The sequence below is a fragment of the Perognathus longimembris genome, chromosome 9, assembly GCF_023159225.1.
Source record: "Perognathus longimembris pacificus isolate PPM17 chromosome 9, ASM2315922v1, whole genome shotgun sequence".
Classification (NCBI taxonomy): Eukaryota; Metazoa; Chordata; class Mammalia; order Rodentia; family Heteromyidae; genus Perognathus; species Perognathus longimembris.
The window spans coordinates 8649463-8671676 of record NC_063169.1 but is presented as its reverse complement, the minus strand read 5'-3'; the positions used below and the strand labels follow the sequence as shown (position 1 = coordinate 8671676).

Below are 22214 nucleotides of genomic sequence, written 5' to 3'. Positions count from 1 at the left end.
AGCTGGAAGTGGAGCAGTGGCTCCAGTGGTAGATAGCTAGCCTTGAGCACAAAGAGGCTAGGAACAGCATCTAGGCCCTGAGTTCAAGCCACAGGACCAGCAAAAAAACCCCAAAACCAAAAAACAAAACAACTTTGTAAATGAATGCTAATGTGAGTATATTATGTTGAAATCCTTGAAGTTATACAAAACCTTTGGTGAGATTCTTCTTTGTGAGGAAGGTAAAACTGAAATATATATGTTCAAATGTGATGATTCCTGATGAATACAGCTATTTAAATATAGATGGTAACATTTCCTTTATTTGGATAAGTTTTGAAATCACTTAAACTTCATTTTTGTAAGGCAATGAGCTTGAACTCTAATTGTTATACTACATATTGCTACCTCTAAAGGACCACCAAATATGTAACTTACAAATGAGGATGGATCAAAAGGCAATCAAACAATGGACCAGGTATAACAATATCCCAATTTTCTCAGCTGCCAGATGACAGGTTTGGAATACTGAAGATCTCAAGGGATTGCTGTAGTTATTTCCTCCTCCTCCTCCCCCTCCTCCTCCTCCTCCCCCTCCTCCTCCTCCTCCCCCCTCCTCCCCCCTCCTCCCTTCCTCTTCCTCCTCCTTCTCCTCCTCCTCCCCCTCCTCCCCCTCCCCCTCCTCCCCTCCCCCTCCTCCCCCTCCCCCTCCCCCTCCTCCCCCTCCCCCTCCTCTTCCTCCCTCTCTTCCTCCTCCTCTTCCCCCTCTTCCTCCTCCTCCTCCTCCTTCTCCTCCTCCCCCTCCTCCCCTCCCCCTCCTCCCCCTCCCCCTCTTCCCCTCCCCCTCCTCCCCTCCCCCTCCTCCCCCTCCCCCCTCCTCCCCCTCCCCCTCCCCCTCCTCCCCCTCCCCCTCCTCTTCCTCCCCCTCTTCCTCCTCCTCCTCCCCCTCCTCCTCTTCCCCCTCCTCCTCCTCTTCCTCCTCCTCCTCCTCCTCCTCCTCCTCCTCCTCCTCCTCCTCCTCCTCCCTTTTCCTTGTACTGGAGCTTGGACTCAGGTCCTGGGTGCTGTCTCTGAGCTTTTTTGCTTAAGGCTAGTGTTCTCCCACTTGAACCACAGCTTCACTTCTGGCTTTTTGGTGGCTATTTGGAGATAAGAGTGTCACAGATTTTCTTTTCCAGGTTGGCTTTGAACCATGATCCTCAGAGCTCAGGCTCCCAAGTAGCTGGATTACAGATGTGAGCCACTGGCAACTCATGTTCTTTCTTTTTTTCAGAGGAAGTAAGAAAAAGTAAAAGTCTTTAAAATGTGTATATAAACCAAGCGATTAAACTATGTCTTTAATGGGGCACAGGTTCAAAGCGGGCATGGGCAGGAAAATCTTTAAGACCCTTATCTCCAATAAACTACCAAAACAAAGACAAAAACACCAAAGCAACCCCACAGAAGTGGAGCTGTGGTTCAACAGCTAGAGTCTTAGCTTTGAGCAAAAGAAGCTCAGGGACTGCAGGCCTTGAGTTCAAGCCCCATGACTGGCAGAACAACAACAACAACAAACCCCTCCCCCCATTTCTTTAGAAAAATATAGGAATTCTTTTTAAGCCACTGTGAGACATATTAATTGTGAACTGATTACAGTTCAATGTTGTAGGAAGAGTTCAAGGGGAAAATGAGGTAAGAAATAATTTCCAACAGCTTTAATTGTTTAACTGTTGCGCAGACAGCTAGCTGTCCAGTTCATAAAGAATTTTCCTTTAATTTAGACTTCAGTTGATGACATACATTGGCCTGTCTAAGCATAATTGGATACTTGCAGTATTGAAGTTTATTGTTAATTGCTGCTCCTCTCTTTTCTATCTGCAGACAAAAGCTCTCAGCTCTGATTTTCTAGGTTTGGTAAGTGAGTTAGCAGAAGCATTTCAAATGGAACATACTAGAAAGATAATGCTTATGCAGACAGAATTTGGATCCTTTTTCCTCCTTAAATTGATTACAAATGGGTGAGAAGTTAATGGCAGGAATTCACAGATGGAATGGCTGAGCAACGCATTTGGAATGAGAAGACCTGGGTGATACTCAACTTTGATGGGGGATCCTTAGGCAGGTGAAACTCATTTTCTTTTTTCAATTTTTATTTTTATAGCAATTATAAAGGTGGTGTACAGAGGGGTTACAGTTACACAAGTCAGGTAATAAGAGCATTTCTTTTTAGACAATGTCATCTTGTCCTTCCCTCTCTCCCAGTTTCCCCTCCCATACCTGCCCACAAGTTGTATAGCTCATTTTCAACGTAGTGTCCAGCTAGTACCACTGATGCATCTGTTCACCCTTTGGCCCTCCATTTTGTGCCTGCCTTACTGTCCCAAAGACAGACAAATGAACAAGCAAGACAAAAAGTAAGGAAAAGGGGCTGGGGATATGGCCTAGTGGCAAGAGTGCCTGCCTCATATACATGAGGCCCTGGGTTCAATTCCCCAGCACCACATATACAGAAAATGGCCAGAAGTGGCGCTGTGATTCAAGTGGCAGAGTGCTAGCCTTGAGCAAAAAGAAGCCAGGGACAGTGCTCAGGCCCTGAGTCCAAGGCCCAGGACTGGCCAAAAAAAAAAAAAAAAAAAATAAGGAAAAGCAATAGCAACAAAAAAACCCCCTCTTGCTTCCATTTCCTGGTATTTATTTCGATAAATAGTTTTTCATATGGTCCGAGGCACGCAGGCATTGTGCCTTTGTGCTCCTCCCCTAAGAGTCGCCTCCTTTGGTGTTACTGTGTGAATGTCTAGGGTCCGGTATAATTTACCATGTGAAACTCATCTTCATCGGATACTAGATCCTTCTTACTGTCCCTGGGTTATACAGTATTCACTATTTACAAGAATACATTTTCATTTTTCTTTTGTTAATAAATGAGCATTAAAAGAGCACTAAAGTGTGTGTAGGTGTGTTTACAAATGAATAAAAAATTGTCTGGTATACATCCCAGACAGGGAATCTTAATTAGTTAATTATCATTCGCTCCTGTGGCACTTACTTAAGTAAAGATACACTGCTTTGATGATTTCGTCAGGAGACATAAATGTGCAAAATTATTTGGCTGTGAATAAAATCATGATGGTTTCAATGAGACTTCCTCTAAAAATTTATTTTCTAAAATACGTATATGCATCCTTATCAGAAAAGCTGCTTAGTAGAGTGGAAACAATAGCTGGGTTCAAATCCTGGCTCTGCCCCAAATGGGAAGCTTATAAGCATGAGTCTCTCTGTAGTTTTATTGAAAAGTTTTCTTTAATATCTTCCCACTTTAGGGGTTTTGAGATTTTAATATTGTATTGAACTTCAGAGGAAAAAAAAGTTGAGAATATGTGCTGTTAGCATAGGCTCAGAGGAACTCAATTCAAAGGCAGCCTGGGCAGGAAAGTCCATGACTCTTATCTTCAATTAATTACCAGAATCCATTCAGACAGGCTAGAATGAAGAAGAGAGCCCAGCCCTCCCCCCACTTCCCGCCCAAGCCACCCAGGCCTAACCTTGAAGGGCTTGGTGGGGGTGAGGAGCGGTTTCCGAGGCTCACCATGTCACCTGGCCAGTCCCCAGCAATGGGGACCAGGCCTCCTGACCTGGCTGCAGCCCTCCATGTTGCTGGGAACCGAGCTACACCCTTCCATTTCCCTTCCCTCTTTCATTTCCTTGGACCCTACCCATGCAAGAACGACATTGGGATGAGTGGAGAGTGAGGGTCACAGATCTTTCATTCACATTTGTTAGCTCTGTGTCATCCTCTATGTATTAAATGCCTTCAGTCATGTGAGAAACACATTCAAGGGACAGAGAAAGTGAGACTTGAATACTTATTGGCTGCTCTTGCAAGATTGGTGGGCAAAGACAAGGAGAGCAGTCACAGCAGCAGCTGTGCACACAGGCTCCGCCTCCGGTTCCTCATTGGCTGAGTACTATGGGGGTACAGTTGTCTCTGACATTGACTACGCTTCCTTATTTTCTATTGGGTAATTTAAATATATGCACTTCTTGTGATTGGTTGAATCTTAGAAGAGGGCCTCGGTTGTCTGTTCCCCTGCCGCATTGTTCTCTTGTGGTAGGAAGGCCTTCTCGCGTGTGTGCTTTCTGACACACACAGTCTTTACTTTCTAATTTCACTATGGCCCACCATTCCTCCTGCATGTTGTTGGACTTCTGCTGTCTTGCTTGCCTGCTCTGCTTGTCTAGGGAACCTTCCGGGTGCATGAAGTCAGCCATTGTGATGTCAGTAAGCCCTTAATCATTGTGTAAACAGGCGTCTGGTAAGGTTCATACAGTGTCAGATGCCTTGTCTTGAAAATGAACCACTGCTGACTTTATTTCCCACATTCATCACATTTTTCCAGATTTTCACATAGAATGGGGAGATATTTCTTATGTAGACTCATTTCTGTACTTAGTAGGTGAAAACAATGTATTTGAATAACTTTTTAAAGATATGAATGACCACTGATATCTTCCTTAACTTGTTTTGCTCCTGTCAGTCATGGGGCTTGAATTCTGGGCCTGGAGGCTGTCCCTGAGCTCTTCAGCTCAAGGCTAGCATTCTACCTCTTGAGCCAAGGGCCACTTGTGGTTTTCTGTTGGTTGATTGGAGATAAGAGTCTTCATGGACTTTCCTGCCTGGGCTAGCTTTGAACCATGATCTTCAGATCTCAACCTCCCGAGTAGCTACGATTATAGGCGTGAGGCTCGCTGTGGAAAAGCAGCAAGATATCTCTCTTGGAATGATTCTCTTTCTCCCAGCTGATGCCTCCACTTCAAGAGCGTGACAATTATTAGACTGACACTCCATCAAGAGATCTGCTGAAGACTTTTTAACTCGATCAACATTGATCACGAAAGCACCTAGCAATCTCTACTTTTGTTGTTTATTCATTTTCTTTCGTTCTTTTTTTTTTTAGACAGAGACTAGTGCAGGATGGACTTGAACTTGTGATTTTCCCTGCCTCTTCCTTCTGAGTGCTAGGACTACAGGTATGTACCACCATGCTTGGCTATCTTCAGTTTTTTAATAAGGAATAAGTACCTCCTCAAGGAAGTTTCCCCCCACCCCCTTGGGAGGATTTCCTTGACAACATTTTTGTTAATATGATAAATTATATCTGTCCAAACATATTCCACAGATTGTAAAAAGATATTATTTAATGAAAGACTTCTCAGGCTAAATGAAGTTAGGGAATATTGAATTAAACACAGTCCAACATGTTCTTTCCCCTCTTCTTTCTCAGAAGAACTTCTTTACTGTCTTTCATGTGTGTTGAGAGTCTCTTAGGGGATAAAAGGGAATGGGACACCAGGCACTAGTGGCTTGTGTCTGTAATCTTAACTACGTAGGAAGCTCAGGTCTGAGGACTGTGGTTTGAAGCTAGCCTGGACAGGAAAGCCTTTGCCTCCAATGGACTAGCAAAACAGCCGGAAGTGGAACTGTGGCTCGAGTGGTAGCCTTGAGCAGAAAAGCCAAGGCTCTGAGTTCAAGCCCCAGTTCTGGCATACACACACCCATCCAAAACTGCATGAAGACAATGTTTACTGCTCCTCCTCTTGTTTTGTTATGATAGGGACAGGTAATCTAACAATTAACCATACTGCAAAAGTTATCAGGATTTTGAAATCTACACTTAATATCCTAGCGATCTGTGGATATAACATAGAAAATGGTAGATCCGTGTAATTACATGTGCTTCAATATTAATATAGACTCGCTTCTGCCTGGATCTGATGAATAAAATTGCTAAAATTGTCCGAGTTTATTGTGTCAAAACAAAGGAATCAAGCCTGGGTTTTCAAGTCTAAGTTAAATAGAAAACGCCTGCTTTATCTTTCTGTTTTCTGAATACTGCTTGCTTGCATTTCCTATGTGATCAGAACTGGGCCTGCTTTTCATGAGAGCAAAGTGTTACCATTAGATTTCTGGCATTGACTGTTGAGGAGATGGAGAAACAGATGGGGCTCACGAGGCCTTCCAGGAGCAGATCAGGAGTTGGGGGCGGGGGGGAGAGGCAGAGGAGGAACGATCTAAGTGAAAGAAGGAGGCACAGTGAAGTCAAACCCAAGCATCCTAGAACTTTCCAGTGTTCTGCATTGAATTTGGAAATAGTGGCCCCCTGTAGTTCCCTCAGGAGATTCGGCGGGCCTTTCCCCAGGCCTGGCGGAGGGGTTGGGGATGGCCAGCAGCCGGCTCCATCAGCCCCAGTGGCTCCAGCTTCTTTCTGCCTTATGATAACGCAAAGGAGCTGATCTTCTCTCAGACACTTGGGAAAAAAAAGTCCGTGTCCTATGACGGAGGCAAATCTTCATCAGCTCATTCTGTTGGAAGAACGGTGGCAGCCTCCTTGCATCTGCCTAGCTTCTTTACCTGAGATGGGGAAAAAAACAACAACTCAGTGATTAAATGAACTTCTGGGAAATAGCTGGGATCTAGTTCAAGGTCTTAGTCAAGGTCATCCATCTCTGAACCTTTTGAAGGACCATGGATGAAGTTTGAAGGGTCTAAGATCCCTGAAAAGGGGTTCAACATTTTAATCAATTCCCCCCCCCTTTTTTTTGGGGGGGTCATACCTTCATTATATTCTACAATGAGTTGATAGCCTGATAAGATAAACTAAGAATTCAGCCATGCACTGGTGCTCACGCCTTTCATCCTAGCTATGGAGGAGGCTGAGGTCTGACGATAGAGGTTTGAAGCCAGCCCAGGTAGGAGAGTCCATGTGACTCCTATCTCTAACAACCAGAAAGGAGCTGGAAGTGGAGCTGTGGCTCAAATGGTAGAGTGCTGTCCTTGAGCAAGAAAGCTTAGGGGCGGCGCCCAGGCTCTAAGTTGAGTATCCAGGACTGCCCCGCAATTCAGTCATCTAGCTGGGCCTGGTGGCGCATGCCCATGATTCTAGCTCCTCAGGAGGCTCAGACCTGAGGCTAGAGGCTCAAAGCCAGCCCAAGTAGGAAAGTCCAAGGGACTTTTATTTCGAACTAATAACCAAAAAGCTAGAAAGAAGTGGAGCCGTGGCCAAGTGGTAGAGCTCCAGCTTTGAATGAAAAAGCTAAGGGACTGTGTCCAGGTCCTGAGTTCAAAGCCCAGTGTCGGCATGCACACACACACACACACACACACACACACACACACACACACACACACATCTATTTAGCCGAATTTTCTTAGCTTACATATATAAAAAATTGAGTCTTTGAGAAACTGAATTTTTTTACTGTTTTTTTTTTTTGGTCAGTTGTGGGGCTTGAACTCTGGGCCTGGGTGGGGGCTGTCTAGAGGGAGCGAGCAGCTGCTGTAAAAGAAACAGGTATTGCCAGTGGTGCCTCCTAAAACACAGAGAGAAGGCGAAGGTTCTCTCGCTGGCTTCATTACTTCCGTCTAATTGTTTGCCACTGGCCAAACCCGCCTGGAAGGCAGAGCGCCTGTGGTCCTGGGAACTGTCGTTCTCGGAAATACAGGTGAAAATTAGACATGGCTCAAATTTCTAATGGACGTGAAAGAGAGAGAGAGACAGAGAGGGGGTTGGGGAAGAAAAAGCAGTCACGTAGCATAGATTCTCAAGGTCATAGGACCAGCAAGGTTGTATCGAGTCAATACTAGACCTGCTGGTGCTGGGTGCTGGTGGCTTATGCCTGTAATTGTAGCTACTCAGGAGGCTGAGATCTGAGGATCATGGTTCAAAGCCAGCCTGGGCAAGAATGTGAAATTCTTATCTCTAATTAAGCACCAAAAGAGCTGGAAGTAGGGCTGGGGCTTAAGTGGTAGCGTGCTAATCTTGAGCAAAGAAAGCTCAGGGATAGACCTAGGACCTGAATTCAAGCTCCAGGACCAGCAAGTACACACACACACACACACACACACACACACACACACACACACACACACAGATCTGCACAGATCTTACAAAATTCAGCTTTTACCTCTGGTGTTGGAATGGAGCATTCTGTTGTGGACTGAGCAGTCCATGCCATATTTGGCTTTGCTTTGGGGTCATCCTGTATGAAAGTAATAATATTTTGAGGCTAAAATCATACAACTCGGTGCGATATCTTGAGAGGTTGTCAGAAGCTAAAAAGAATAGTAAAGGCAATTGCACATTGTGGATTTTTTTTTGTTGTTGTTGTTTTTTGCCAGTCCTGGAGCTTGAACTCAGAGCCTGAGCACTGTCCCTGGCTTCTTTTTGTTCAAGACTAGCACTCTGCCACTTGAGCCACAGCGCCACTTCTGGCCGTTTTCTGTATATGTGGTGCTGAGGAATCAAACCCAGGGCTTCATGTGTATGAGGCAAGCACTCTACCACTAGGCCATATTCCCAGCCCGGCAATTGTACATTAACTTAGAATTTTTTTTCTGTCCTTGTCTATCTGTTATTCTCTCAATAAAGATACTGCCTAGGGCTACCTAGTAAGTAGAAAGCATGATAAAATGATGGAAGAATTGCATGTAATATAATATAATTGCTAGTTACAATCTCATTCTTCTTTTAATTCACTTTATCCTTTCCAGAGACCCTGAAACACATGCAAGTCAAATGCTGCTATGATATAATATAAATTCTATTGAATTCCTCTTATTGTGTGCCAATAATTCTGCGTAGGACAGAAATAAAAGATGAGCAAGACATGATTCCTGAACTTACAGGATTTATTTGGGATAGTGTATTCAGACCGCTGAAACCAATTTGACAATTCAAGACTGAAAAGGAAGTTAGTTAGGGTTGTATGGCAGACTGTTTTCAGAAATATGATTTTGAATTGTTACCTCCAGCCATATTACTTTTTCTCTAAGCTTTGATTCTAGTCAAACTCCTCAAATTCATTTGCATAGTATTTCCCAGTGAGATTGGAAACACATTTGTGTCAGTGAACCTCCATTTCCTAACTCCATCTAAAGCTAGACGCCCATGGCTCATGTCTCTATCTTAGCAACTCAGGAGGCTAAAATCTGAGGATCCAGGTTCAAAGCCAGCCTGAACAGATAAATCCAAAAGACACTTATCTCCAATTAACTAGCAAAAAAGCCAGAAGTGGAAATGTAGCTCAAGTGGTAGAGCACCAGCTGTGAGTGATAAAGCCCAGTGGAGTTCAAGCCCCAGTACCAACAGCACAACAAGACTCTGTCTAGCTGAGGCCCCGGCAGTAGAGTGCTCGTGTTAAGCCAGAAGGTTTAGAGACAGTGCCCAGCCCTGAGTTCAAGTCTCAGGACCACACATACAACACACATAAGTCCATCGATGCCCTGGCCTCTGAGTAGATTGCATCTATTTCCCTTTGCTGTTCAAGATGAAGATGTTCTGGGTTTAAGTTTGTCCTGTGAGAGAGAAAAGGAAAATATACTGAGGTGTTAATTTTTTTTTTTTTTTGGTAAGTACGCTGCATTGGAAAACACGAATGCATTGTTTGAATCTCATAACGTATTCTATCTCCTTGGAAGGAGACGAAGTTTGGGATAATGTTACAAGGTCAAGATCCTAAAGCTCTTGGCTTCATTTTTAATTCCCATGTCAGTGACAGAGAACACTGACAACTTTCTTTCTAAAACTGAATGTTTAGCAATCTTTAAGTAGTTGTACAAAGGGTCTCAATTCAACATGTCCGTTTTGGAATAGAATGCCCCCTGGTGATCAATGCCCCCTCTACCATTCTCCCCATCTCTCCCAACCCCTCAGGGTACCTGGCTCTGTGTCCACATGCTTCCACTGAATATTAGGACTGAATTCACCTGCCCTTCCTCCCCTTGGCCTCCCCACTCCCAACAGTACATGTTTCAGCAGGAAAGTTCTTAAACAAGGCTCTCATTGCTTTCTTGTGGTTAACTGGCTGCCTTGATGTTTTGTTTCCATTACAGAAACACTCAGAACAGAGCACAGCAATTTTGGAGCAAAAGCATCTCTTTATGTAAACTGCATGACTCCCTCCAGGAGAAATTTAAATCCCAAACAAGAAATCCTCGGGATGCAAAAATGCCAAAACATAGAACCCCAATGCTAAAACTCTCCATCAAATTGTCCTGAAATGACATCTACCGAAATATTTAAATTTCGAAGCAAATCAGACTAAGAAACAGTGTTCAGTACCCCAACTCCTCAATCAAGCATCAGTGCATACACTTTATTAGACATTTACCTCTGGGTACAAACCAGAGAATTTAACCAGGACGGATGTGCTGACATGTCCAAAAGTTTGGCGGAACCAACAGCATTATTTGACACATAACTGATGCTTCAAGATGCTCTTGGAAGGAAGAAAAAGAAAGGAAAGGAGGAAGCTAGGATGGAAGGAAGAAAGGAAGGTGAAACAAAACACCGGTGTGAGACACGGCTGGGTGTGGTGGTAAATGAGGAAGACCCAGCCATTCAGAAGGTAGAGATTAAGGAGAGCTCAAGTTTCAGGTCGGCCAAGGCAAAACGTTAGTGAGACCTGAGCTTAACGAGGAATCGCATATGCCTGTGGTCTGACTAGTAAGCACATGCTTGTTGTAATCCAGCTACTTGGGAGGTGATTCATAGTGGGAAGCCAACCTGGGCAAAATAGTTTGTGAGATCCTGTCTCAAAAACAAGCTGCAAGCCAGCCCTGACTGCTCAGGCCTGGAATTAGAGCTACTCCGGAGGCTGAGATCTGAGGACCATGGCTCAGTGTCAGCCCAGTCTGTGTGTGAGACTAGCTGGAAGTGGAGCTGCGGCTCAAATGGCAGAGCGCTAGCCTTAAGCAAAAAAAAAGCTCAGGGACAACACCCAGGCCCTGCATGCAAGCGGCAGGACTGGCTCAAAAAAATCAAGACAAAATGAAACAACAAACAAACAAACTAGGAGCTAGGTTCAGCAGTGTAGACATGTCATCCTAGTTACTTGGGAGGTGGACATTGGGGGACCATAGTTCCCCCAGAAAAGCCCTAAAATGGAGCCACGGGACTTGATCTTAACGAACAGTTGTGGTGTGGCGGTGTGTACCCGATACTCCACCACGTGGCCCGGCTGTGTGGGAAGCACAATGGCCACTGTGTACAGCGTCACGTGGATACAGCCCTGAGAGACTGGGAGGAGCGTGAGGCCCTACCTTGAAAAACAGCCAACACAAAAAGGCCTGGAAGCGTGGCTCACGTGGTAGAACATATGCCTAGCAAAGCTGTAGGCTTTGAAGTCAATCCCCAGAATGCCCCAATAAATGAGCAAACAAACAAACAAAAAAAAAAAAAGCAAGTTGAGGGCTGGGAAGATGGCCTAGTGGCAAGAGTGCTTGCCTCATATACATGAAGCCCTGGGTTTGAGTCCCCAGCACCACATACATGGGAAAGGCCAGAAGCGGCGCTGTGGCTCAAGTGGCAGAGTGCTAGCCTTGAGCAAGATGAAGCCAGGGACAGTGCTCAGGCCCTGAGTCCAAGGCCCAGGACTGGCAAAAAAAAAAAAAAGCAAGTTGGGTATGGTGGTACATGCCTATAATCTGAGATACTTGGGAAGAATAGGCAAGAGAATCCCAGCTTGAGGCCAGCCGAGGCAAGAAGTACAAGGGCTACTTAAAAAAGAAAAGCAAGAAGGTCTGGGGTTATGGCTCAAGTGATAGAATACTTGCCTAGGGAGTGCAAGGCCTTGAGTTCAAATGCCAGTATTGACAGTGAAATAAGTAAATAAACAAGTGAAAAACAAATAAGTTTGCAACATATAAAACTGATTCTTGGGGCTGGGAATATGGCCTAGTGGCAAGAGTGCTCACCTCCTATACATGAAGCCCTGGGTTCGATTCCTCAGCACCACATATATAGAAAACGGCCAGAAGTGGTGCTGTGGCTCAAGTGGCAGACTGCTAGCCTTGAGCAAAAAGTAGCCAGGGACAGTGCTCAGGCCCTGAGTCCAAGCCCCAGGACTGGCCAAAAAACCCCCAAACAAACCAATTCTTGGTTTGTAAATAGAAAGATGTCATGTCAAACATTAATAAAGGAAGAGGCTTCAATGCAATACAATGGGTGAATGATATGAATGAACAATTCAGATGAAAAGGAAATGGCTAATAAACTTAAAAATACATAAATTAAAAGAAAACGAGGTAACACTTTTTCCTTACAAAAACAGCAAACATTTTTTTTTTTTTGTCGATCCTGGGGCTTGAACTCAGGGCTGAGCACTGTCCCTGGCTTCCTTTTGCTCAAGGCTAGCACACTGCCAACTTGAGCCACAGTGCCACTTCTGGCCTTTTCTATATACGTGGTGCTGAGGAATTGAACTTCATGTATATGAGGCAAGCACTCTTACCACTAGGCCATATATATTCCCAGCCCCGCAAACATTTTTAACGGTTGATAATATGGGCATAGGGTAAAACCCCTTAGAAACACACGCTCTGATGACTACAAGGAGAATGAATTTACACAGCAGCTTCGGTGAACATATTGGAAATGCGAATTTACATTCAAAACACACATATCCTTGAAACGGTGATTTCAACTCTAGATATTGATTCTACATTACTTGTATCATGATGCTCATTTAAATAATATTTATCAATGAGGAAAACACTAAAAATGTATCTCAGATATAGGTAAATTTGGAAATTGTTAAAGAGATGTAGATGGCCACTCTCTATATAAATTAAGCCGTCTAGTAGAGGAGTGTCACAAAGATGTAATATGATTGGGTCTAGCTTTAAAGAGTAGATGTGGCTGGGCACCAGTGATTCATGCTGAAATCTCAGCCACCCAGGAGGCTGAGATGGGAGGATCACGCCTTGAAGCCGGCCTGGGCAGGGAAGTCCATGAGACTCCATCCCCAATTAACCAGCAACAAGTCTAAAATGGAGGTGTGGCTCAAGTGGCAGAGCTTTAGCCTTGAGCTAAAAAGCTAAGGGACAGTGCCCAAGCCCTGAATTCAAGCTCCAGTAGGGGCACATGTGCACACATGCACACACACACACACACACGCATGCCTGTGCACACAGCACATGTTGATACCAAATGCCCACATTTCTACTATTGGAGCTCAGTGTGGAAAAAGTTGTGTGCCAGGCATAGGGAAAAGATGACATAGTTGTTATGGTACACGCATGGCTGTGCTAGGCTGTGCGTCAGCAGTTGGTGTAATTACCTCCTCAGGACACGGCCGGCATGATTATCCGCACACATGGCTGGCTTTCCACTCGAGATCTCTAATTGCTGCATAAACCACCTTACAAAGAGATTATACCGTAACAGCAGAAGTAAAGCAAAAAGTGGTTGTTGCCAAAGGATGCTTGTTATTCTATAGATGATGCGCAGAAAAGTAACAGAAATTGCCAAAGGCAATGTTGAAAGCATGTTCAGAGGCAGAAGAAAACGCTCTTTATGTGTTAGAAGAGGTGACTGCTCAGCTAAAAAACACGTCTCAAAAACATCCATCTTTCAGAAAGAATATAGAGCTTTATTCGCTATGGCAAATGAGAACGAAACTAGAGATGGAATTCAGTGATACCATGAGATTCCATTGTGAGTCCTAAAGACGCTGCAAAATTAAAATCATGATCGTGCTAATAAATAAGTAGTAGTCTCCTAATAGTGAGGGGACCAGCTATGGGGCTGTGGACAAAAGTGATCCACAAGTCAGGCACAGGTGGTTCATGCCTGTCACCCTAGATTCTCAGGAGGCTGAGATCTGAGGATCAAAGTTTGGAGCCAGCCTGGGCAGGAAAGCCCATGAGATTCTTATCTTCAATTAACTACACATGACCCTGAAACTCATACTGGGCTGTAAAAGCAGAGGAGAGATTCGATCTTGTGCACAGATGACTGGGGACGCATATATTTATTAGGAGAGCGCTCCTCACTAGAAGACCCCACTGCCTAGGGACTGATAAAAGTGGGATTTATTTTAGATCCCCTAATACCACTGTCTCGGAGGCTGCTGGGGACTGTACTTCAGTTTAATGTTCTTAGTGCATGGCTTTTATTCTTGGATCCAAGATGGTGGCAATGTCTGTGAATGTTGTATCCACATTCTAGACAGTCCATATTCAAAGCAGGAAGGAGGGAGAATGTAAAGGAAAAGGAATGTGCTGATTCTTCTCACTCTTCAATATCATTCCTACATGCTCCATCCAGAAGCTCCTTGGTCAGTATGGCATTCGTGTGTCTCTCAAGCACTAGGGAGGCTGGGAAATCAAGTTTTGGCTGTGTGTATTTGGGCTCATGTCTTAGGAACAGATTCTGAGGTAGCTATTTGCCCCTAGGAAGTTTTCTGGGAGGAAATCCAGGGAGCCAACAGCTTTGGGGAAGTAAAGGTAGTGATGCCGAGCAGGGAGCAAGAGAGAGTTGAGATGTAGTTCTACTAGTCATCTTCCGCCATTTTGGTGATGGTCCAGTCGTACAAGAGTATGGTCACTTAAAGTCAAAAGGGGGCCAGCCTTGTGTTCTGTGTTGACCCAAAGGCTGCAGAATGTCTCCGGGGAGGGTCTCTCAGGTGAGCCAGGTCAGGGTGGCAATTGCCAGCGTCCCCCCCGCCCCACGGGGGGGGGGGGAAGAATGCATGCCTGGGTTCTGAGGGAGGAGTCTGAAACATTCATAGCGGGATAGGATTCTTCTCGGAATAAAACTAGATTTTAGTCATACATATTGTAAGGGATTTTTCTGATGGCGGTTTCTCTCTTGATTTCATTTGCTGTTGTAATATTGAACATTCCACATATTCAATATAGAATTTGAAATAGCATTCTAGGTGTTTTTCCTCTGTGATTTTTTTTTGAATCCATTTTGCTAAGAAAAGTCTCGGATCCATGTTCATTCTGCACTATGGCCAAGTTATGGAAGGGGCACAGAGGCCCTACAGTGGATGGAGAAATTGGTGAATATATGTACAGAATGGAATTCTACCCACCCGCCGAGAAGAATAATACTATGTCCTTTGCAGGAAAATGGAAGGACCTGGATAAAATATTAAGTGAAGTAAGTCAGGCTATGGAGAGACACAGGATGGCTGTTTTCTCTTATATGTGGGGGTTAGATATGAATTATAACCATATGTGAAAATATATACAGGGTCATATGCAAATATACAGCATCAAATTGATTAATATGTGGCTTATGCAGGGTAACTTCTTCAAACAATTAACTTACACTTCACAAAATCCATGCCAGGAAGCTGAAACCAGTGTTGTCAAGGGAGAGGAGAGAAAGGAGAGAGACAGGTTGGGCAAATGCAGTCATAATGTTTACTGTACTTAAGTGAAAACAGAACCAGGAAAGTTGATGGGGCTGGTGGGGTTGGGAGAGATGGGGAGAATGACGGAAGGGGTGACACTGTTCAGATGCTTTGCACTTAGAAACTGACTTTGAAACCCCCTGGTACAATTACCTAATGACATTTTCTTTTCTATCTTGGTTTTTCTCTCTTTTAGTCTCTTGGTCTCTTGGTCTCTCGGTCTCTGTCTCTCTCTGTCTCTGTGTCTCTGTCTCTGTCTCTCTCTGTCTCTCTCTCTCTGCCAATCTTGAGGCTTGAATTCACTGCACCTGGGCTCCCATGACACATCTATATTTCTCACTTTATTCAGATTCTAACTCTATAACTGGCTTGATCCATAGTCTCTTCTAATATCTTACCCTTCTCAAATGGAGACTCTATTCAGGACCTTCTTCCTGCGACACAGATATCTTAACATCCTCCCCTACCCCCGCCCCAGGCTCTGAGTCCATACTTGGGGGAACGCCATCTTCTCTCTCTCCATTGCAGTTAACCTTTTTCTGCCTCCAAGAATGCCTTTAGGGCCGGACTGTTACATGAGGGATAGGAAGCAAAAGGAAGGAAAGATGAAGCATTATGGGTTGAATTTGGCCATTGCATGTTCATGTTAAAGTCCTCAGTCCTAGGACCTCAGAATGTGACTGCCTTTCTTTCTTGTTTTTTATTTTTTTTTTGCCAGTCCTGGGCCTTGGACTCAGGGCCTGAGCACTGTCCCTGGCTTCTTTTTGCTTAAGGTTAGCACTCTACCACTTGAGCCACAGCACCACTTCTGGCCATTTTCTGTATATGTAGTGCTGGGGAATCGAACCCAGGGCTTGATGTATACGAGGCAAGCACTCTTGCCACTAGGCCATATTCCCAGCCCATGTGACTGCCTTTGAGACAGGGTTTTTAAAGAGTTAGAAGGGTCATTGTGGGGTAATTAATGTGGGCTATAGTTCAATATGGCTGGCATCCTTAAAAGAAGAAAACATGACACAACATACAAACAGAGAGAAAGAGTTTGTGAAGAAACAGGCCATCTATAAGAAATGTAGAGAAGTCTTTGTTGACATCTTAGAACTGTGAGAAAATAAATTTCTGGTGTTCAAATCATCCAGTATGCAGCGACAGAAGCCATAGGAAATCAATATTGGAGGCATTTAACTTTTGTATCTAACTTCAATTTACCTTTTCGTATTTTATATTTCAATACCTTTAGGTGGCTGAATTCAATTATCCTCTAACTACAAACAGAGAAGTAACCTTCAGAGCTGTTTGCAATTGAAAATTAATTACCTCACATTTTATATTCTTTATAAGGTCTGTTTTTGGATTTCTGCTTTACTTACATCTCGGTGCTTGCCCTATTCTAAATTAGTTAAATCAGAATATTCTTTTTGACAATCCTGAGGCTTGAGCCTGAGCATTGTCCCTGGCTTTTTTTTTTGCTCAAGGCTAGCACTCTACTACTTGAGCCCAGCACCACTTCCGGCTTTTTCTATTGAGCCCAGCACCACTTCCGGCTTTTTCTATGTATGTGGTGCTGAGGAATCGAGCCCAGGGCCTCATGTATACGAGGCAAGCTCTCTTGCCACTAGGCCATATCCCCAGCCCTAAATCAGAGTATTCTAAGTGGATCCACTATCTTGATGTATAAAATCCTTTTGCAAAATAGAGTAAAAATCCTGCTGACTTTCAACTTGAGACCTAGATTAAGGATAAAACACACATTGTTAAAAGATTGAGTCTTCTCAATATTTTAATATAGAATACCTCTTACCTAGAAAGTTATTTTAAAACTGTGTTCTGGTGATGCATTCGAGTGTCTCTTATACTCTTGGTGGTGGTGTCGGTCGTGGGGCTTGAGGTTAGGGCCTGGGCACTGTCCGTGAGCTTTTCTGTTCAAGCCCAGTGCTCTACTCCGTTGAACTGTAGCGCCACTTGCGGTTTCCTGGTGGTTAATGGGAGATGGTCACCTCACAGACTTGCCTTCCTGGACTGGCTTTGAAGGGCAGTCCTCAGACCTCAGCCTCCGGAGGAAAGCTTGCAAGCCCGAGTCACTGGTGCGGGCTAGGGCTCCTTCCCCCAGGCCCCCTCTATATCCCCACCAGCATTTGCTGTTTGTGTTCTTGATGACCGTTGTTACTGGAACGAGATGAAACCTTACTGTCATTTTGCTGGGTGACTCGGGTTGTCAGTCAGTTTTTCATGTATTTGTTTTGGCTGTTGTATTTCCTCTTTTGAAAAGTGTTCAGCTCATTTGTTAATGCGTTGGTGACTCTTTGATAGCTTAGTTTTCATAATTTGATTATGAATCCTTTGTCAGATGTATAATAATTTTCTTCCATTTTGTAGAGTGTCTTTTAGCCTAATGACTATTTCGTTTGCGGTGTGGAAGCTCTTTTAGCTCGATGCGATCCCATTTGTCAGCCTATGCTCCTAGTGGCTGAATTATGGGAGTTTGATTTGGGAAGTTACTGCCTATGCTAACAAATTCTAGTGTTTTCTCTATTATTTCTTGTAGTTATTTCAAAGTTTCCAGATCCTGGATTCACTTTGAATTAATACTTAGAAGGAGAGATAGTAGTCCCCTTCCAGTTTTTTTTGATGTGGATATCCATTCTATTTGAAGAGGCTGTCTTTCTTTTGTGGCTTTGAGTTCTACAGTTTTAAATTCATCATCATCAAGATGCATTGAACTTACAAATTGACATGTTGAATGGAAACCCCTTTGCAAACCACTTAAAAAATTAAAAAAAACAAAAGGATCTGTATCTATATCTATATATTCTACCAGAATCAGCAGCTATTTGGCTGTGCAAACCTAAGTTAGATGTTTTCTCCTCCATACGATTGTATTAGTGGGTACTTTTGTCATAGGTAACTGCTGTGGGTTGAATGTGTCTTCCCTAAAAAGCAATCCTTACCTCCTGAAAAAGTGACACTGTATGGAAATAGGTTCTTTGCAGATATTAAAATGAGGAAAATATGTAATTATGATGTCTTCTCTGACTTATTAAAATATTGGCAAATCTTTTTGAAAGAGGGAACATGCTGTTGGTAGCTTTAGGCTCTTCAGGAATGTCTTTTTCAAGTACCTGTGATGTCTCTTTAAAATCAGTGAGGAAGTATGTAGTCTTTGCTTTCCACCGTGGAGTGTGTGTGTGTGTGTGTGTGTGTGTGTGTGTGTGTGTGTGTGTTGGTAACAGACTGGAGCTTGAACTTTGGGCCTAGGGACTGCCCTTTAGCTTCTTTTGCTTAGGGTTGGTGCTCTACTACTCGAGTCCCAGTTTCACTTCTGGCTTTTAGTAGTTCATTGAAGATGTGTCTCATGGATTTTTGCCCCCTGCCTAGGCTAGCTTCAAATCGGATCCTCAGATCTCAGCCTCCTGAGGAGCTAGGATTACAAGTGTGAGCCGCTATGTTTGGCTTTCTCTGTCAGGTCGCTCTGAGTTCAGGTCACTGTGTTCTTTGCAAAAATCTCTCTGGTTAACCTTGTTCCTGCTATTGAGCTGAGTGATGTCTTAGCCACTAGAGGAATGTTCTTGGGGATAGCCATGTCAGCAGGTATATAATTCGTCAATAGAGAAATGGAAGTTTGGGAAACTATATTGTGAGATGCTAAAGTGGGAGATGGAGAATGTTTGATAACATGTCCATGGAATTCTTGAATATTGGCAAGATGGTCTCATAGTGTGTATAAGCTAGAAAAATATGGTATTTATTATAAAGATGTTTGGAGAAATAAATATTTGATAGGAAAAAAATCCCATTCTTGGCAAGAAATTGTACTTCTTGACCTAATTTAATATTGAAATCAAGAGATTATGAAAGATTTCAGAGTCACATAGTATACGGGCACTGAAGCTACACTTGAAGAACAAAAGAAGATAGACTATTATGCCAAAGTATTTCTCAGTAGAGCCAGACACTTGTGGTTTACGCTTGTAATCCTAGCTACACAAGGGGTTGAGATCTGAGGATCACGGTTTAAAGGCAGCTTAGGCAGGAGAAATCTAGAAATGGAGGTGTAGCTCAAGTGGTAGGGTGCCAGCCTTGAGTGAAAAAAGTAAGCCAAGCAAAAATGTGGGGCACTGACTTTAAGTTCCAGTATTGATACTCCTGCGTGTGTGCAGAAATGCACATACATGCACTTTCTCAGTAGAAAGCAGCAGAGTCCAGTAAAAGCTACCACACACACACACACACACACACACACACACACACACACCACCCATATACCATATACACAAAGCTTGATATAAAAATAAATCTAAAGTCAAGTTTCTATTTGTGACTTTTTTTATTTTTTTGGTGCCAGTCCCCGGGTTTGAACTCAGGGCCTGGAGGCTGTCCCTGAGATTCTTTTGCTCAAGGCTAGTGCTCTACTACTTGAGCCACAGCGCCACTTCTGGCGTTTTTGGAGTAGCTTATTGGAGATAAGAGCCTCGTGGACTTTCCTCCCCGGGCGGGCTCTGAACTGTGATGCTCAGCTCTCAGCTCTGGAGCAGCTAGGATGACAGGCGTGAGCCACTGGCACCTGGCTCACTCCGCTTTTATATTAAGATAGGCGTTACCCGTGGAAAAGCACGTTCACTGCTTCCGGCCTAAGGATTTGATCGTTTGTCTCTAAATTATACGTAAGACACACCTTCAGTTCTTTTAATCTCTTTTCTGTAGACCATATATGTTAGCATGGTTGCTTGGATTATTATTTTTCTCCCTGATTATGTCTAAGAGCTAGACTTATATCTTTGTATGTCCTTAGCTTCTGCTATCAAAAGTATTTAATAGTGCAGGGCCTTATTATAAATAACTAAATAATAAAAATAATAAATAAAGATGGTTATAAATATGGTAGCTCATGCCTATAATCCTAGCTACTCAGGAGGCTGAGATCTGAAGATCATAGTTCAAAGCCAGTCCACGTAGGAAAGTCTGTGGGACTCTTACCTTCAATTAAGCAACAAAACATCTGGAAGTGGAGCTGTGGCTCAAGTGGTAAAGCACTAGCCTTGAGCGAAAAGCTTAAGGACAACACCCAGGCTCTAGGTCAAACCCCTGGACCAGTGCACACACGCACGCACACACACGTGCTTACTAATATACTATTGATTAAATGATCTTTTGGGGGACCGAATGTCTTGCTCTCTACCCTAGAGTGGTCTTAAACTTGTGATCATCTCTTTTCTGCCTGCTCAAGCTGGGATTAAAGATGTGCAACGCTGCTTGGTTTGATTAAAAGATTTTAAAAACCATGAATATGAAACTATTGTATATTTAAGTGAACAAAGGAATCCATTAAGTGCTCGCTTCGGCAGCACATAAACTAAAATTGGAATGATACAGAGAAGATCAGCATGCCCCTGTGCAGGATGACACACAAATTCATGAAGCGTTCCATATTTTTTAATAAAAAAAGGAATCCATTACATAAACAGAAGTAATGTTCAAATAGAACAAAAGTAGCAATTCTCTATTACTTTTGCTTGACTTTAAAGGGAATTGTTTTTGTCATTAGGCAAGCACAAAAATGATCTGTTTTTAGCCAGGCACTGGTGGCTCACGTCTGCAGTCCTAGGTATCTAGGAGGCTCTTGCTGGTTCCTCCTGGGGGTCCTGCTTTGAAGCTAGCCGGGATCGAGGCATCCTAGAGACGCTCATCTAATTCACCAGCACAAATCCACAAGCTTGAGGGGTAGAGAATCAGCCTTGAGTAGAAAAGCCAAGTGTGAATGGGAAGGCCTGAGTTTAAGCTCCAGTACCACACACACACACACACACACACACACACACACACACACACACACACACACACACACACATGTGTTTTCCTATTGTTCAAAAGCATTGTTAGGAAAAGACTCCACCAAGGTTCTTTCTATGTCTTGATCATATCTGGCTTATTTTGGGGGTGTGCGTACTAATCTGAGCATCTGCTTTTTTTTCCAAAGGCACTTTTACAATTATTCAATGTGGTTGATTTTATATTAAGCCATGCATGCTCTACTCTGATTGTCCACTAGATGGTAGGCGATGGCTGGAAAAAAGCGAGAGCTTGAACTAAGGTTCGTTGTGCGGAGTAGGATATTTCCACTGAGCTGTCTCAGTCAACAGGCCTGGCCAATAACTCCTTAATTTCCATAAAGTTTTTCAGCGTTCGCTTTCCAGAGATTTAAAAAGTGATTGCAAAACATTCCATGAAATATACTGGCGAGATATTTTTTCCACTACTACATTTAACCTTAGACTGACCTTTAATCCCCTACCCCCTAATTTTCTTAGACTATAAATGGTGTCCTGACCTAACATGAAAATTAAACTATAATAGAAAAAAGCATAATTCAGAGAAATGAAGAGATGACACATATTCGTATCTGCCTGTCTACCTCTGTCTGTCTACCTTGCAGTTTAAATTTTGTCTGTAAAGGATTGGCTTTCGAAACTGCGGAGTGAAATACCGCTCTGACTGCACATGTGGAGATTTGCTCTGAGAGTTCTCGGTGGATCTAGAACTGTGCTTGTCCCCACTTGCTGTCCTGTGTCTCATCACGTGCTCGACGCGATTGAAAATCTGGTCAGGACTGTCATCCACTCCATCCCTGAGCACTGGTCTCCATGAGGAGTCAGGAACAGCGTGGTGTCTGAGCATCCTTTGGGTCTGGTGAGACTTCCTTTACTGTCCTCCAGCATATACTCTCTCTTTCTCTGTCTCTCTCGCTCGGTGTCAGTACTTAAGAACTCAGAGCTTTGCCCTCAAGCTTTTGCGCGCAAGGCTGGTGCTCTACCACTTGGGCCACATCTCCACTTCTGGCTTTTTGCTGGTTAATTGGTGATAAAAGAGTCTCCTGGATTTTTCTGCCCAGTTTGGCTTTGAACTTTGATCTTCAGATCACAGCTTCCTGAGTAGGTAGGATCACAGATGTGAGATGCCCGTGCCCCGTTTGTATACTAGATTTACGTTCAATTTTTTCAGGAGCTATAAAAATGTTTCCCAAAAGGCTTATGCCAGTTCACATTCCTCCAAAGTAGTGT

At 43.6% G+C, this 22214-nt stretch overlaps 1 non-coding gene across 1 annotated transcript; it reads left to right on the top strand.

Annotated features, from left to right (window-relative positions):
- The first annotated feature begins 20485 nt into the window (after positions 1 to 20485).
- LOC125357832 lies at positions 20486 to 20590 on the top strand. Its single transcript, XR_007212224.1, has one exon. It is a non-coding gene; the product is annotated as a U6 spliceosomal RNA (small nuclear RNA).
- The last annotated feature ends 1624 nt before the right edge of the window (positions 20591 to 22214 follow it).